Raw genomic sequence first — 15,328 nt, forward strand, 5'->3', positions numbered from 1 at the left:
CTAATTTTTCTCTTGCCGGCCGCCATGTGCGAAGTCCCTTTGTTCTTCCTTCGTCTTTCACCATAATTGTGAGGCCTGCTCAGCCACAGGGAACTTGGAGTCCGTTAAACCTCTTTTTCTCTGTAAATTACCCAGTCCCAGGTATATCTTTATCAGCAGTGTGAAAATGGACTAATACAGAGATTAAATCTGATATTCCTAATATCACACCAAGATAGAAATCCCAAACTGCCCATATATAACTTGAAGTGAACTCATAGAACATGAACCTATAAAACCAAAATCTGAGACACATGAGGAATATTAACCATAAGACAAGCACTTAACAAAATAAAATGTGGGAAAATAAATTCACTTCAGATTAAATGAAAATGATAGTACAATCTGAAAATGATTTAAAATGAAGTCTTTAGGATTGTCACAGAGATAAAGTATAATAAAAAATTAAAAGATAAAACAAGAAATCATGAAACACAAAAAGCAAAAATTAAATCTATATAAGAGAATATTTATAGTAACAGTAGTAAATTATGTACTAAAAATTGCTATTTTAAAAAATACTCAATAAATGGAGTAAACTCTGAAGTAGAGTTTAGAGCCAAACCATAAAGAGAGTATTTAAATGGCAGTGATAATTAATTTTATGTGGCAATTTGACTGGGCTGTGGGTTGCCCAGATATTTGGTCAAACATTATTCTGGGTGTTTCTGTGTGGATATTTTTGGGTGATATGAACATTTCAGTTGGCAGAATAAAGCAGATTACCTTCCATAACATGAGCAGGTCTCATCAAATCAGATGAGTAGGACTGAAGAGAACAAAAGCCAATCTTCTCCCACGTAAGAGGAGATTCTCCAGCGGATCACTTAATAGGACTTCATTTGCACCATCAGCTTTCCTGGATCTCAAGCCTGCTGGCCCACACTGCAGATTTGGACTTAAAAGTCTCCCTAATTGTGTCAGACAATTCCTTATAACAAATCTCTCTCTATATATGTACACACCATAATGGTTCTGTTTCTCTGGAAGATCTGTTACAATGGGAAAACAGAACTCAGGAATATAAACAAAATATAGACAAAAAGAAAAATTATACGTATGTACGCATACAAACATTAATGTTTGTATGGGAAGTTAAGGGGAATAGAAATGGATTGAGAGACTCCAATATGCATCCGATTAGGACTTCCAGGAAAAATAGAGAATGATGTAAGTTTCCAGAATTGAAATCGTGAATCTTTTGGTGAAAGTTCATATAAAATGCAAACAGAACAAATGAAAATAAAACCACATCTATTTACACTGTAGTGAAACTGTAGAACATGAATAATAAAAATAAATGCATGTTAGAAGCTACCAGAAGGAAAAGACAGCTTGCTCATAAAGGATTAACGATTATATTGACAAAAGAATGATCTTCAGCTAGATTAGACCCCCCATTACAGATTAGTTGATATCTTCATAGTAGTAAGAAAAAAAGTCAACCTAGAATTTCATCCCAGCTAAACTATTCAATTGTGAGGGCAAAATAAGGATACATTAAGTTACAAAAGGACTAAGAAAATTTACTGCTCCCAGGTTCTTGCATTTAGTTCAAAAAAGAGAAAAGTGAAATCAGAGGGAACAATTGGGAGCAAGAGAGAAAAAGTTGTAAAGTAGTTCAGTAAAAGTGCATTAACTACTAACTTCTAAAAATAAATTTTGTATTAAAAATGGAGCTAAAAGTCTAGACAATAGCATCAAAGAACGTTGGTGGTAGGGAGTGCTCAATAAACTAGTTAAAACATACTAAGATTCCTGTTTTAAGAGGATTCTAGAAATTATGAATAAACTTAGAACTTAGTAAAAATTTTTGTGAGGTCATGCACTGCACAGTATTTTGGTCAATGATGGACTACATATATGATGGTGGTCCCAGAAGATTATAATACCATATTTTTCCCATACCTTTTCTCTATTTAAATATGTTTAGATACACAAATACTTAGAGTTTTCTACAGTATTCATTACCAAAACATGCTGTACAGGTTTGTAACCCAGGAGCAATAAACTATACCATATAGCCTAGATGTGTAGTCAGCGATACCATCTAGGGTTGTGTAAGTACACTCTATGATGTTTGCACAATGACGAAATTACCTGATGAGACATTTCTCAAACATATTCCTGTTGTTAAGTGATGCAAGACTGTATATATGTATATTTAACAATTTATCAGTAACCATTAAAATATAAGAAATACAATTTAACATCTAATTCAGAAGCTGATTGGTGAAAAGGTGTTGATGTGGAGAGAATAGCTAAAGCTCTATTAATCCAACACAAGACAGGTAAGGAGAAAAAAAAGGTTTAAAAAAGAAGCATAAAAGGAGAAAACACAAAAGAAGTAAAAACATCGATTTACTAAAAAGCAAGGAGCAGAATCTTATAAACAGTATGACATCATTTATTTTTAAAGTTGCCAGGTACACAAAACAATAATAAATGCTTTTGTATAAAAATGTACTAAAAATATAAAAACTCATGGAAGTGGGATACATATCTTTAGGTGTGGGGTTACCAAAAAGGGGAAGAAAACAAGGCGATGGGGCTTCAGTTGTATTTTAGTATTTTATTTATTTTTAAAAGGCCTGAAACATACATGATAGCGTTAACATTTTTCAAAATTTTGGTTGTGGCACATGTGTGTGTTTTAAGTTGTTGTCTAGAATTTTTTATATCCTGTGTTAGAAATATTTCATGATTTTTAAAGGAGAATAAAGTGAGAGGTAGCACTGTATGGCTGCGGAAACAGAAGTAGGACCAGTATGAGTTTATGGCAATGGGGGATTTCCTTAGATCTGGAGAAGGATTTGGACAGGACTCTCTAGGTCACAGCCAGGTAGACACAGGCCGAGGCTCTGGATCACATAATTTTGTACTCACAGAGGTTTTGCTTTGTTCTATTCATAGCTAGGAAAGTAAAAGGAATACTTTGTAAGTAAACCATGGGCTAGGTTCTAGAACAAGTTGTGAGAGATTTGGCCCAAGAAGGACCAGAAAAGGGCTGTTTAATTATCTCACTATATGCCAGGCTGACTTGTATACATGTGAAGTGATTGTGTAGAATTTCTTACCTAATATTTACAGTATATGCTACTTTATGTTGAACACAAGCCACTCTGCTAAATGTTTGACCTGTGTTATCTTCTTAATAATCTTCAGCGTATGAGCACTGTTTTGATTGCCTTTCTATTTCATTAAGAGACAGTATGAGGGCCTCTACTCTCAGAAGTTCTCTCTCTCTCACTAGATAGAGAGCTGTTTTCCTTTCTCTTTCTTCTGCCTATTAAATCTCTACTCTTAAACTTCTGACACGGGGAGGGGGGAAAGAGGCAGTGTGATGAAGTGATTGGGAATCATAGACTCTATAGTGTTAGATCACAGCTTTGCTCCTCACAAGCTGTGTGATTTTGGCAGCTCACTTAACTTCTCTGTGCCATGGTTCGTTCATTTATTATTTTATTTTTTTTGAGACTAGGTCATGCTCTTTAACCCAGGCTGAAGTGCAGTGGCACTAACTGGCTCACTACAACCTCAACCTCCTGGGGTCAAGCAATCCTCCTGTCACAGCCTCCCATGTAGCTGGAATCACAGGTGTGCAACACCACTCCTGGCTAAGTTTCTTGTTTTCATAGAGATGGAGTCTCGCTACATCGCCCAGGCTGGTCTTGAACTACTAGGCTCAAGGAATTCTCCCACCCCGATCTCTTGAAGTGCTAGGATTATAGACATGAGACACTGCACCCAGACTCTCTCATTTTAAAAGTGGGGAGTAGGAATATCTATCTCACTGCAACTTAAATGTGTTGATATATGTGAAGACTTAGGAGACTTGTTGGTATATAGTAATCTCTATATAAGTGGTTGCTATTATTATTTGCTATTCTGAATGAGAAAACAAAAATCCAGAGAGATAAGGTAAGGTAACTTGAAAAAAGTTCCCAGCTAGTAAATGGTAGAGCTAGGTCTCAAATCCAGGATTAATTAACTCTAAATTCAAGTACTGAATTGCTATACTATTCTGCCTCCCTGGGAGACATAAAAAATAGAGAGACAGTAGAAAACAAAAAACATCAGAGTTACTGGAGAGAAGTAGGGTGAATCAGAAATACAGGGACAAAAATTGTATGGCAGAAATCTGGATTTTCCCTTACAGGGTAGCAGACAGAGCTGTGAGTCTGTCCATCAGCACATTCCCCCTTTCCTCTCTTTTAAAAGGCCTACTGGTGGGTTCAGGCCTCTGCCTTCCTCTGTGAAGCTGTGAACTTCTGGAAAGAAGGAGCCCCATCTTCAACCCCAGAACTTTATTTATGGTTGATCCGAGTCAACAGTGGTCCTGTTCTTCTTGATAGAAATTGGTTTGGGCATGGGCAATAAGATGTGAGAGCAGGCCTTATCCCAGGGAGGGGTTCCCATGAAAGGTGGATTCATGTGCGAATAGATGAACTCTCTTTTCTGTTGGATGTTGTGGTGTCTGGGTGTCTTGGTCTTTTGGGCTTCTATAGCAAAGTACCATAAACTAAGTAGCTTATAAACAACAGAAATTTATTTCTTACAGTTCTGGAATCTAGGAAGTCCACGATCAAGGCACTGGCAGATTCAATGTCTGGTGAGAGCCAGCTTCCCAGTTAATAGATGGTGCTTCTCACTGTGTCCTCACATGGTGGAAGGGGAAAGACAGGCCTCTGGAACCTCTTTTTTAAAGGCACTAATCCCAATCATGAAGCCTCCACCCTCATAACCGAATCACTTCCCAAAGGCCCTACCTTTTAATATTATCACATTAGTGGTTAGGTTTCAACACAGAAATTTGGGGGAACACGAACACTCAGACCATAGCAATGGGTAAGATTATGGTAGTCACGTTTCACCAGTAGGTTAGCTAACCCAAGGACCATGGGTTAGACATGAGGGTGCTAGAGCAGGAAGACAGAAAGAACCAAGGCCTTGTTGACGTCAGTGAACCAGCCTCAGAATTGTCCTACCCATAGACTTTTGTTATGGAAGATAATGTTTTCTTAATTGCTCAAGCCAGTTGAGATACATTCTGTTACTTGCAGCCTGAACCATCCAAACCAGTTCAACTACAAAATCAAACGCTTGCTACCAGAGGAGAGAAAGAAGTAGTGCCATGGTATCTTTAGGCGTATTCCTAGAGGGGCGGCCCCAGATCTACGGGTCTGTGGGTCTGTTTCTGAGAGTGAGGATGGGCTGTGGCCCTGCAGGGTTGCTGCTGAAGCTGGTTTCTCATGTTGTGTTGGAAAAGGCCATTCTGGGAGCTGGGTCACAAGCTCCTGGAGAAGCAGAGTTCCCCAGCCCTTTAAACGGAGAAGCTCCCATAACAACCAAACAAGCAGGATTCCAAGGGGGAAGATAACAATGATCTTGGAGCTTCTCCCTACTCAGATTAGATGCATGAAGGTCATAAAAACCACCCAAGAGAAACTGCAGAAAGAGGCCTTGGGAAGCGCATTCAAGAGGGTGAAAAGGAAGAACAGAAGGAACCCGTGGAAAGAAAATCTTCCAGACCAAATGACGGTCCAAAAATAATGAGACCAAAGTTCAAAAAAGTAATTTAAACCAAATAAGGCAGGGAAGGCCTAGCCAGCAAGGGGCGGGCTCACTCTGCAGGGAGCAGGCGAGCAGAGGGGATGGAGTTGAGCAGAGTTCACTTCAGGACAGCCCATGGGTCAGAAGGAACTGAGGAATGCACCCGCTGCCCAGGTTAGCAAGGGGGGCAGGACCAGATGGCATGGCTTCTTACCTCCCCTGCCCAAGGGGCCTGGAGCATTGCTGCCACCCTCACTGGTGACAGGGCTGCTTGAAGTTGCAGAGCACATCCCATCTGGGTGGGCTTGCCGCCACTGCAACAGAGAGCCTGTGGGACCAGGCAAATGAAGGAAGCCTTGCTTGCTCATAGCCAAGCTTCTTTTCAGGTTCTCTTTTATATTTTATTGCAACCAAGAATTCCAGGGCCATACTGCGAGCCAGGGATGATGGATGCTAAGCTCATTAACCGCCTGCTCAGTTTGTGGACTTGTTCCTGCTGAATCTGTAGTCCAGGTACTGCCAGTTTCTTAGTGTCAGAGCCCTCGTAGAGTTCATTTGTGCATTCTGCATGTGGATATGTGTGTGCATTGACCCAGAGTTTTAAAAAGCTTTCTATTTACCTTTTCTATTTACCACATACCCTCTTCCACACTTAAAACTCCACACCTTCTACCACAGCTTTTAGAGTGAGAGCACTGGGTTACAATACATGTTTTCACAGGAATTGAGCATTTAAAGAGGTACTAGAGTGAACATGATGAATTTAAATTCTAGGTAAACAGCTCTCAAAAGCTCTCTCTTCTTTGTGCTTTCCTCGATGATGATATCTGATATTTATTCTGATGACAGAGGACAAACTGAATGGTGTATCACAGTCATCAGTTGATTCACTCTGCACCACTGGTCCCCAGTGGCATTTGGGGGCAATGTGGTATCTTTTTCTTAACTCAGGGCCCTCTTAGTACCTCCTTGTCCCTCTCTGGAGCACCTATGAATCCTTAGGTCCACTGTTCACCCCAGGCAGGCCATGGAGTGCAAGCAGTGCTGCTGGAGGCTTGCCTAGCTGGTCACTTTCCTGCTCCGCTGCTAAACTTTCCGCCCTCACTCAGGCCATGCTGAATATGGCTCTGTGTGGGGCTCCTCCAAGATGCTCCCTGTCTCCCTAAAGATGTGTTTAGCAAACAGTGTCACTGGTCACCTCCTCCAAATATTCTCAGGTTCCTTCCATATCTAGCTGGAAAATGTTCACTATGCCTCCTTCTAATCTTGGGGTTCACCTTAGGAGTGGGGAGATTAGGACATGTAAGTCACATCTCTCTGCTGTATTTCGGTCTTTCTCTCCTGCTCACAGCCCCCTTGGGATACACAGATAGGTTCCCTTTCCACTCTGGTCTTCAGAGTAGGGTGTGTGTACAACATTCCTTTATTTTCTTCCCACCTGCCACGTGATTTGCCCGTCCCTATTTCCTGAGACATGAGGGCAAATAGGGTGCAATGAATGAGAACTTGTTTTCACAGATAAGTGAACATGACTTTTGAAGTGGTTAGAATAACACAGCAATCACATTAGCATACATAGACCCTTGAGGCTGACTGGGAGCCCTGTACAAAAAATAAAAATAAAAAAATAAGAAAGGCTGCTTTCTGGCTGAGAAGGGAAGGGAAGAGTAAGGATTTTCAATAGCATGGGGACACAACTCCACAGGTTCTGCAAGTTTTTCTCTCTGGAAAAGAGGACTCTTGACTTTTCCTGCTTTCTTTTAATTTCAAAACAGCACACACACTTTAGGAGCAATAGCACCATGGATGAGTTTCTTGCCATCACATGAGCAGGATGGCATAATCAAGACACCCCCAGGAAAGATCCTCCTATTTTTTTCTAATTCAGAAAAAAACAGAAGAATAATATGATACACATATCCCCTGCTCATATTCAAAATGTTCACTTTTTGTCACTTAGGCTTCGGATAGTATATCTCACAGTGAAAGTTGAAAACCATTTTGTTCCTCCTCTCCATCCTAGTCTTGCTTCTTTCTCTCCAGCGATGACCACTGTCAATAATTTGATATATAGTATTCCAGGCCATGTTTTTATTAGCTTATTATAGATTTTATGTATCGGACAATAGATGGTATTGCTTTGTAGTTTTAAAATTTTGGCTGAATAATACACTGTATGAATTGTTTTGCAATTTGTTTTCAGTAAACAATATGTTTTTGAACTATATGTTTTCATGCTTATAGATACAGTCCCTTTTTTTTTTTTTTTTTTTTTTTTTTTTTTTTTTTTTGAGGTGGAGCCTTGCTCTGTCACCCAGGCTGGAGTGCAGTGGCGTGATCTCGGCTCACTTCAACCTCTGCCTCCCGGGTTCAAGCGATTCTCCTCCCTCAACCTCCTGAGTAGCTTGGACTACAGGCACACATCACCATGCCAGGCTAATTTTTGTATTTTTAGTAGAGACAGGATTTCACCATGTTGGCAAGGCTAGTCTTGAACTTCTGGCCTCAGGTGATCCTCCTGCCTTGGCGTCCCAGAGTGCTGGGATTACAGGCATAAGCCACTAAACCTGGCCAGTCCCTTCATTTTAAACTGCATTCAAGTACTTAATTTGTGAATACAAATATCTATTAATTAATGTCTATTAATTCCTCACTTCAAAATAGTCATCGTTTTTCAATATTTTCTCCCAGTGTTTTATTTTTAATAAGAGGAACAATTGGCTCCACCTAATACTTCAATTTCAGCCCAAACTTGGCCAGAAGACATCATTGCCTTAGAGCAGCCTGTTTTCCAGTCGACACTGAACTGCTGTCGACGGGTAGATAGTTGAGAGTCCACATCTGCCCCCAAATAGTTGCAGACTGCGTGCTGGGCCTGATTCTGTTCCCTTGTCTGGAAAATGGGATCATAACTGTTTCTATCTCCTTGGGCCGTATGAGGGATTGGTGTTGTGGAGCATGTACCACAGTGTCAAGCAGACAGTAAGTCCCCTGTTCATGCACATACAGTATTTAATGCCTGGTATAGACCTAGACCCCAGCACCTGACTCCCTGGCCAATTGTTTTTCAAAGACACTCCCTGCCTCTGTTACCACTGTTTGTAAGACCACGTCTCTAAGAGTTAATCATCTGGAAGACAGAAATCCAACCACAAGAGGCAGAGGCAGTAGGCTGTAGAGTTAAGTGGCAGGCTCACAACCCCAAGTGCTGTCAGTACTCACAGCTTCTGCTTACCAGCAGCTGTCTGTACTCTGGATTGTTTTGAGCCTATCTTTGCAGGGCTTGCTGGGGCCTGCCAAGTTCAGCTGCCTGCAGAAGCACAGCTCAGAGCCGTCGCTATAGGCCTATTCCTTGTACAGGTCCGGCCAATCAGAGCTCTGTTACCAGGCAGAGCCTCTCTCCGGCTCTGGTCACTGTCATCCTAGCTGTCCAGACACCCTTTTGCAATTTTTGTTTGAATTGATTTTTTTAAAAGCACCTGATATATACTTTTCTTCTTATTCTTCTCCTTCTAGTCCTCTATTCAAGGCCCACCACAGAGACACAGGAATGGAACTCAGAATCACAAACAAAGAAACCTCGGTCCAAGAAAGAAAATGATCTTTAAAAAGACCCTCGTTTCATGCTTGCCGATGCTGAGACAATCGGCTCTGGAGGATATTTGGAGACACCGATTAAAAGGTAGTACCATCACCACATATTTAACTTCCACCTCTTTTCCCTCTGCTTCTAGGAGTAGAGAAACCAACAAAACCAACAGGAGAGAGATGGTAAATTTCAAATAATCTGTCCCTCACCCCACCACTATTCCCACATTTCACAAGGGCCCAGCCACAAAGCCAGTGCAACATGACACCAATCATCAGCAGAGTGGAGCTGACAGACCCTGCCTTTCACCTCTTACGGAATATTTGCTCATCTTCTCTCTTCCCCACCCCTCTCTGATAAGAGAAAGGACGAAAGCAAGGCAAGCGCATTCCTGAGCGGGAGCTGCAAGCGCCCAGGCTCATGACTTCTGCGGAGCACACTGGAAGGGGAGAAAAGGAGGAAGGAAGATTGAGGGACCAAGATGGCAGGATAAAATGCTGTGGATGGAAGGGCAAGTTCTCCTGGGGTAGGAAGTATGAGAGGTCAGAGGGTTTGGGATGCCAAAGAACAAGATTGAAAGTTTAATAAGCAACCTTGACCTATCCTATGGCACATCCTAATATGTTAGGAGAGATGTGAGTACAGATTGGAATACCTGTGTACCCATGCTGTTTTGAATTCAGTGATGGTTTGGTGCTGAAACATGCCCCATAGCTTTCTAAGTGTTACACTTACTTATACTCCATTCTTAAAGCAATTTTATAAGAACATATGTAAGTAGATCAGTACCATTAAAATGGGGTTAATTTTTTTTCCAAGTCACAATGGTGTAGGGCAGGTTGTGGTGGGAGGACTAATTGTCCAGAAATCTGGCTAAAGCTAATTATTAAACTGTTATTGCTAAAAGAAAGGGGGAATTAGGCAGAAAGCCAGTCTACCTTGCTTCAAATGGATTTTCTCTAGAGATCTGATCCTCTCAGTCTCTTCCTTAACCTCTCCTTCTCTTCCCCCTTTCTAGATTATTGTCCCAGTGGAAAGGGATTCTTAGTGTTATATAGATAGCAAGCACGATGCAAAAGTGTTGAAGCAAGAGTGTAAAGAATAATTAAAACATCTGGTGGGTTCTAATTTTATTTTTGAAGAACATAGCTTTAAAACAGGTGTAAAATACAAGCCATGGCCCTAAAAGCCAGGGTCTAAAATATATGAGTTAAAAAATATCATGATTCCCATCTTAAAGTTTTGCAGCTTCTCCCCCTACCCCAAACAAAAATACTCCTTTTAGGAATGAATATTTCATGTGTGAAAGTGACATTTTTTATATTAGGAATTTTTAAAAGTTTATAATAATCTTTTTCTTAGTCTAAATTCAGACAAACTTAATACTTTTGATTTTAAAAAGTACACAGCAGTAAGATCTCATTGTTATAAAATTATGCCTATCAGTATACATTGAGAGATCACAGGAATCATTCTTACATAAAAGTAACAAGGGTGGTCTTAATAATGGAATACTGGAGTGATTTTTTAAACTTTTTTGTACTTTTCAGTTTGAATAATTTTAAAAACAAAACTATATATTGTTTTCCAGAGATAGAACGTAAATTTTTTTAAAAGGAAAAAAAATTAGGCAATCAGTCGCTTGAGAAGTAATTGAATATGCCAATTATTAGGTTGGTGCAAAAGTAATGGTGTTTTTTGCCATTAAAAGGAATGACAAAAATCACAAAGTACTTTTGCACCAACCTTACACTTTTTCCTGTAAGTTTCATGAGGTTTCCCCTGTGTGTGTGTGTGTGAGAGAGAGAGAGAGAGAGAGAGTGATAGGGAGAGAGAGAGAAAGAGAGTAGCAGTGCCTCACTGCATCTGTTCCCAGGAGACATTTTGTGATATCTGAGTTCCAAGGAATGAGGATCAGACAAAAGGGGCAAAAGTAGTAGGAGGAAAAATGGAGATCAGCAAAACTGGCCATGACTCAGCAAAAACACAGTGACATTTTCAGAAACCCAAAGCCTCAAACATTACAAAGTCTCCTATACCCCTTGCTTCTGAATAGAGTTGTCCTGGCCCTCCCCATTTCAGGTGGGCTCCAGCCTAGGCTGGGTAAGCATTGAGAGTGAGGAGGCAGGTGGGTGGATTGTCCCTCAAGGTGTAAGGAGGGGACAAATACCCTGTCTGTGGCGGATTGAACTGGGGAGGACCCGAGGCCGGAAGGTATTCTTAATAGCCAGTATTTCTCAGAAATGCAGCGGAAGTCTCCCAGACAAAGCAGACAGGTTGGCATCCCTTTCTTGAGAGTTAGTAAGAGGGAAAGGAGTGAGGCAGGCCTAGCCAACATACCAGGGACAGTGGTGAAATTTTGAGAATCTGGAGGGTCTGCCAGCTGTGCTTCCCACAGCAGCTTTCAGTGCCTGCCCCTGAAAAGCTGGCATACACCTGGCTGCCAGACCATAAAGGGACATACCTCGAGTGAAGGACCGACTGCCCCTAAATTCACTGCCTCGTGCCAGCTCCTAAGTTACTGTAGGGATCTGTGCGGGTCTGGCCCCTCTGCATGGGTCCTGGGACCCTTCAGAAATCTATTCTTGTGCTTGGCATTCCGTCTTATCTTCTCCCTGCTCTGCTGTTAGGTGATGGGTGAAACCTATCAACACCCTATCTCATGTCACCAAGTGCTCAGATTCAAAACTGAAATCCAGTTCCTACTAGATCACTAGCCCTCCTCTTTTACTTCCATTTCTCATAACCTACAAAGAAAAGAAGAAATAGCACATACGAACAAAAGATCGATAAAAAACAGAGGAGAGATTTCCTGGCGTTGGGCTGGGGGTACAGCAGGAAATTGTAGCCACACAAATGATGCTCCATGGACAGAGAGTTATGCATCATGACCCTTGGGTTGAGCAACCCTAATGCAATACCAGGGTGTTAAAGGGCTGGGACTCTCTTGCCCTCTGGTAGGTCAGTTCTTAGCTGTAATATAATTTTACAGATGAAAAATTCCAGAGAGCAGTGACTTGCTCTGTGTTACACAGCAAGGCATAAATATAATGTACGGCAGCAACATAGGCCTAGTCCTAATTATTTGACATCCTAACACCTTTCCTTTGTTGTCTGAAGTAGCTTAGCTGAGATGAATGTCCAGTATGTTATTACAGTGGGAAGCCAGGCCAGCAGACTTCATTGTCCTCAGTTCTGTCTCAGTTACACTAAGCTTTCCTACCCCATTACCTGAGTTTTGAGATGTAAAGTGGAAAGACACATTTGGTTGACATTGTACCCAAGACAGAAGGTAGAAATTCGTCATGCTTATGCCTCCCAGGTTTCAGCGTGCCTGATCTGTTTTCTCTCAGCCCAGGCTCATCTTCAGGGCCACTTTGTCTTTCTTTCTTCTACACCAAGTATCAACCCAGCCCCTTTGTATATCTCAACAATGATTTAGTGGACACTCTGGCTTACTGATTTTGTTCCATTACAAAATGAGTTTCCTGCCAGGATAGAGGGAGAGATTATATAGACAGACATACATTTATAAAAACAAAAGGAATGTGGAAGGGTGATATGGGGGCACTTTCAAGATGGCAGGACCTTCCTCCAGGCCATGGCAGCTTCTGCCCACAGCCCAGAGAGGCCACTCATATGCTGTGAAAATAAAGGCATTACCTCATCTCCTTGTCACCACCTGAGTGATCCATGAATGGGTGTTCTCTCCTCACTACAGGTGAACTTGGTCAGGACAAGAAGCTCCAAAGGCTTACTCGATTTCTTTGTTGGTGCTACCCTACTTTACTCTATTATATAAAGCTGTTTAGCCAGGCCCTTGCTTCATACATTCCATGTCACTGAACAAGAACTCAAATTCTGGTTAGCCGCCACCCCTCCCAAGTCAGTTTTACTTGATGTGCAGTTATGTGCTGAAATATACTGTGTCCTGTAGAAATGAGCAATGTGAGGGAAGGAGATGCAGAAGGAATCGAGTTGCACACTTTGGATCAGATTTGTGCGAGTTAATATGGATGAACTGACTTGCCCCAAACTAGATGAAGAAATCCTCCTCTAAAACTCAGCCAAGAGCCTGTTTATAGAGGGCTTCATTGTTTATAATTTCCATGTCAGTGCTTCTCAAATGCTCACTACTCTCTTGTTTTGGCCTTACTAAACTGAGGTGAGCTATGTGGTTCTTGCCCCCGATTTACCAATGTGAAAAGAGAGTCTTTAGGGATTTGACCATAGACAAGTCCCCAGGGGAGTGAGGGGTGGAGGTAAAGTAAGCATCCTGCTTTTCCAGCCTCTTCCCTCTTGACTCCACTGCATTAAAGCGAGGTGTCTCTAGAAACCACGGTCACCTCCTCTTTGTGAGGCAAACATGAATCTCTCTTGGCCTATTACTCCCAAGGAAAGCAGAATATGAAAAGACATGTCTTTTGCCTTGCCAGATGGCTTCAGGGTAAAATTCTTCCCCAAACTAAGTGTTAGAGTCCAGTCAACTGTTTCAGGGAGGGCAAGAAGTAACATGGAGAAGTATTTAATCCTCTTTCTTCCCCGAAATTCCATGACATCCAAGCTTGTTGTGAGCAGGCCCTGCCAAGGCAGACAAGATCATTGAGCTGAAATCAAGAGAATGGGTCCTTGGCAGAGCAGACCCTTTTAAGGATGAAGATTGGATGCTGGGGAAATCCTACCAGCCCTTGGCAGTCTGAAGGTTTGAGGTTCCAGACTGGGCTCTCTCATTTTCCATACCTCCCGAGGAGCTGGCTGCATAAGTCATGAATAAGCTGAAGAATCTTGAGCACCATCTAACCCATCTGGGCACCCACAGTGGAAAATTATGGGAGTAATATGTTGGGATAGCCCTGGGCTTCTTAAGACCAATGCATATTTTTATGCTTTTCTACATACTTTGTACAACTTTTCATTTTGAAAAAAATGAACAGGTCACATGAAGAATGGCTACTTATTCTTCAAATGTTTTGGAGAAGCCAGAGCTTGGGGAACCCAATGAAAGGGAGGGTGAGGGTAACCAAGGAAAATCGCTCTCAGGAGAAGCATGAAAGAGCAGCACATTGGGTCTCAAACCCTGTTAGACTGAATGCTTGGGCATTTTGTGCTGGTTTTTGTGATAGAATTAGCATTAGGACTCTTGAATGAATTCATGGGACAGGATTTATGCTCCTACTTCACACCAAACACTAGAAAGGTAAAAATAAAAAATGAATAAGGGGTGGCTTTTTCACCTAAGGAACGTTTTGCTTGAGAAATCAAAGCTTTGAAAGCACAGAGACTTCTATTTAGGTATTTGTTTTAACTACTTTTTTTCCCGTGCTCTTCCTTACTCTTTTTCCTCTCTTCTGTCTTCCTCTCATCTTTTCTGCAAAGCTCTATGTGAGTCTTCTAAACACGAGACAGTCTGAGTCATTGTGATTTAACAGATACCGAAAGAGCAGCACCCTTACCTGACCCTCAATGCAGGACACTACGAATGGGCTATATGGAGCATTTGGGAAATCTCTTAGCAGAGGCTGATTCTAGAGGATTCACTCTGGGTCGTATCTGGGAAAACTGACTTTGCTTCAGGAGCCTCAAAACTTCATATTGGGACATGCAGGAGAGCAAATCAGAGCAAATATGTTGGAGACTTTCCTGCCTTATCCTGACCAGGAAAGAGCAAAAGGTCTGAGAGCCTGGCTAAGCACATGTGGGCTCCATGGATGCTACATTCTGTAGTGAGCTGTTCTTGACTCCCACATCCCTATTCCAGGTTCTACCCCCCACCCAACTGACTACTCCTCAGTTTCCCCATTTCTTTTTTCTCTCTCTGCCTCTCAAGCACCCATCTCTTTCAGATGCTCTGTTCTCCACTCCCTTTTACAAATTCTTTCTCAAAGACCTCATCCATTCTCATGGCTTTGATTGTCACCCACAGTAAATGTTGTCTCTCAAATCGGAATCTCTCTCCTGGGTTCCAACCCTAATTGATTATTGGGTGTTGCAACTGAATTTCCTTCTCAAATAAGACACACAGTGTCAATCTCTTGACCTGTTTCCTCTCTGGTTTCTCCCATCTTAGTACATGTCACCAAGATGTACCTAGTCTCCCATGCTAGAAATCTGAGAACATCCTGGACTCTGCCCCTTTTATCACCCTCC

At 41.7% G+C, this 15,328-nt stretch overlaps 1 protein-coding gene and 1 long non-coding RNA gene across 6 annotated transcripts in view; one reads left to right on the top strand and one right to left on the bottom strand.

Moving 5' to 3' along the window:
- The window catches only part of ARPC2 (actin related protein 2/3 complex subunit 2), an 870,481-nt gene that overhangs the window by 830,297 nt on the left and 24,856 nt on the right, over window positions 1-15,328 (bottom strand). The window lies entirely within an intron of this gene.
- The window catches only part of LOC126932457 (uncharacterized), a 150,097-nt gene that overhangs the window by 66,180 nt on the left and 68,589 nt on the right, over window positions 1-15,328 (top strand). For 3 of the 5 annotated variants that reach the window (XR_007718181.1, XR_007718179.1, XR_007718180.1), the window contains one exon: window positions 9,109-9,274. This is a non-coding gene — a long non-coding RNA (uncharacterized LOC126932457). Of the gene's footprint in view, window positions 1-5,399; window positions 5,767-6,015; window positions 6,106-9,108; window positions 9,275-15,328 lie in introns of those variants that run through there. The other 2 variants (XR_007718183.1, XR_007718182.1) reach the window with 2 other exon arrangements.

This window comes from Macaca thibetana, chromosome 12 (assembly GCF_024542745.1).
Source record: "Macaca thibetana thibetana isolate TM-01 chromosome 12, ASM2454274v1, whole genome shotgun sequence".
Classification (NCBI taxonomy): domain Eukaryota; kingdom Metazoa; phylum Chordata; class Mammalia; order Primates; family Cercopithecidae; genus Macaca; species Macaca thibetana.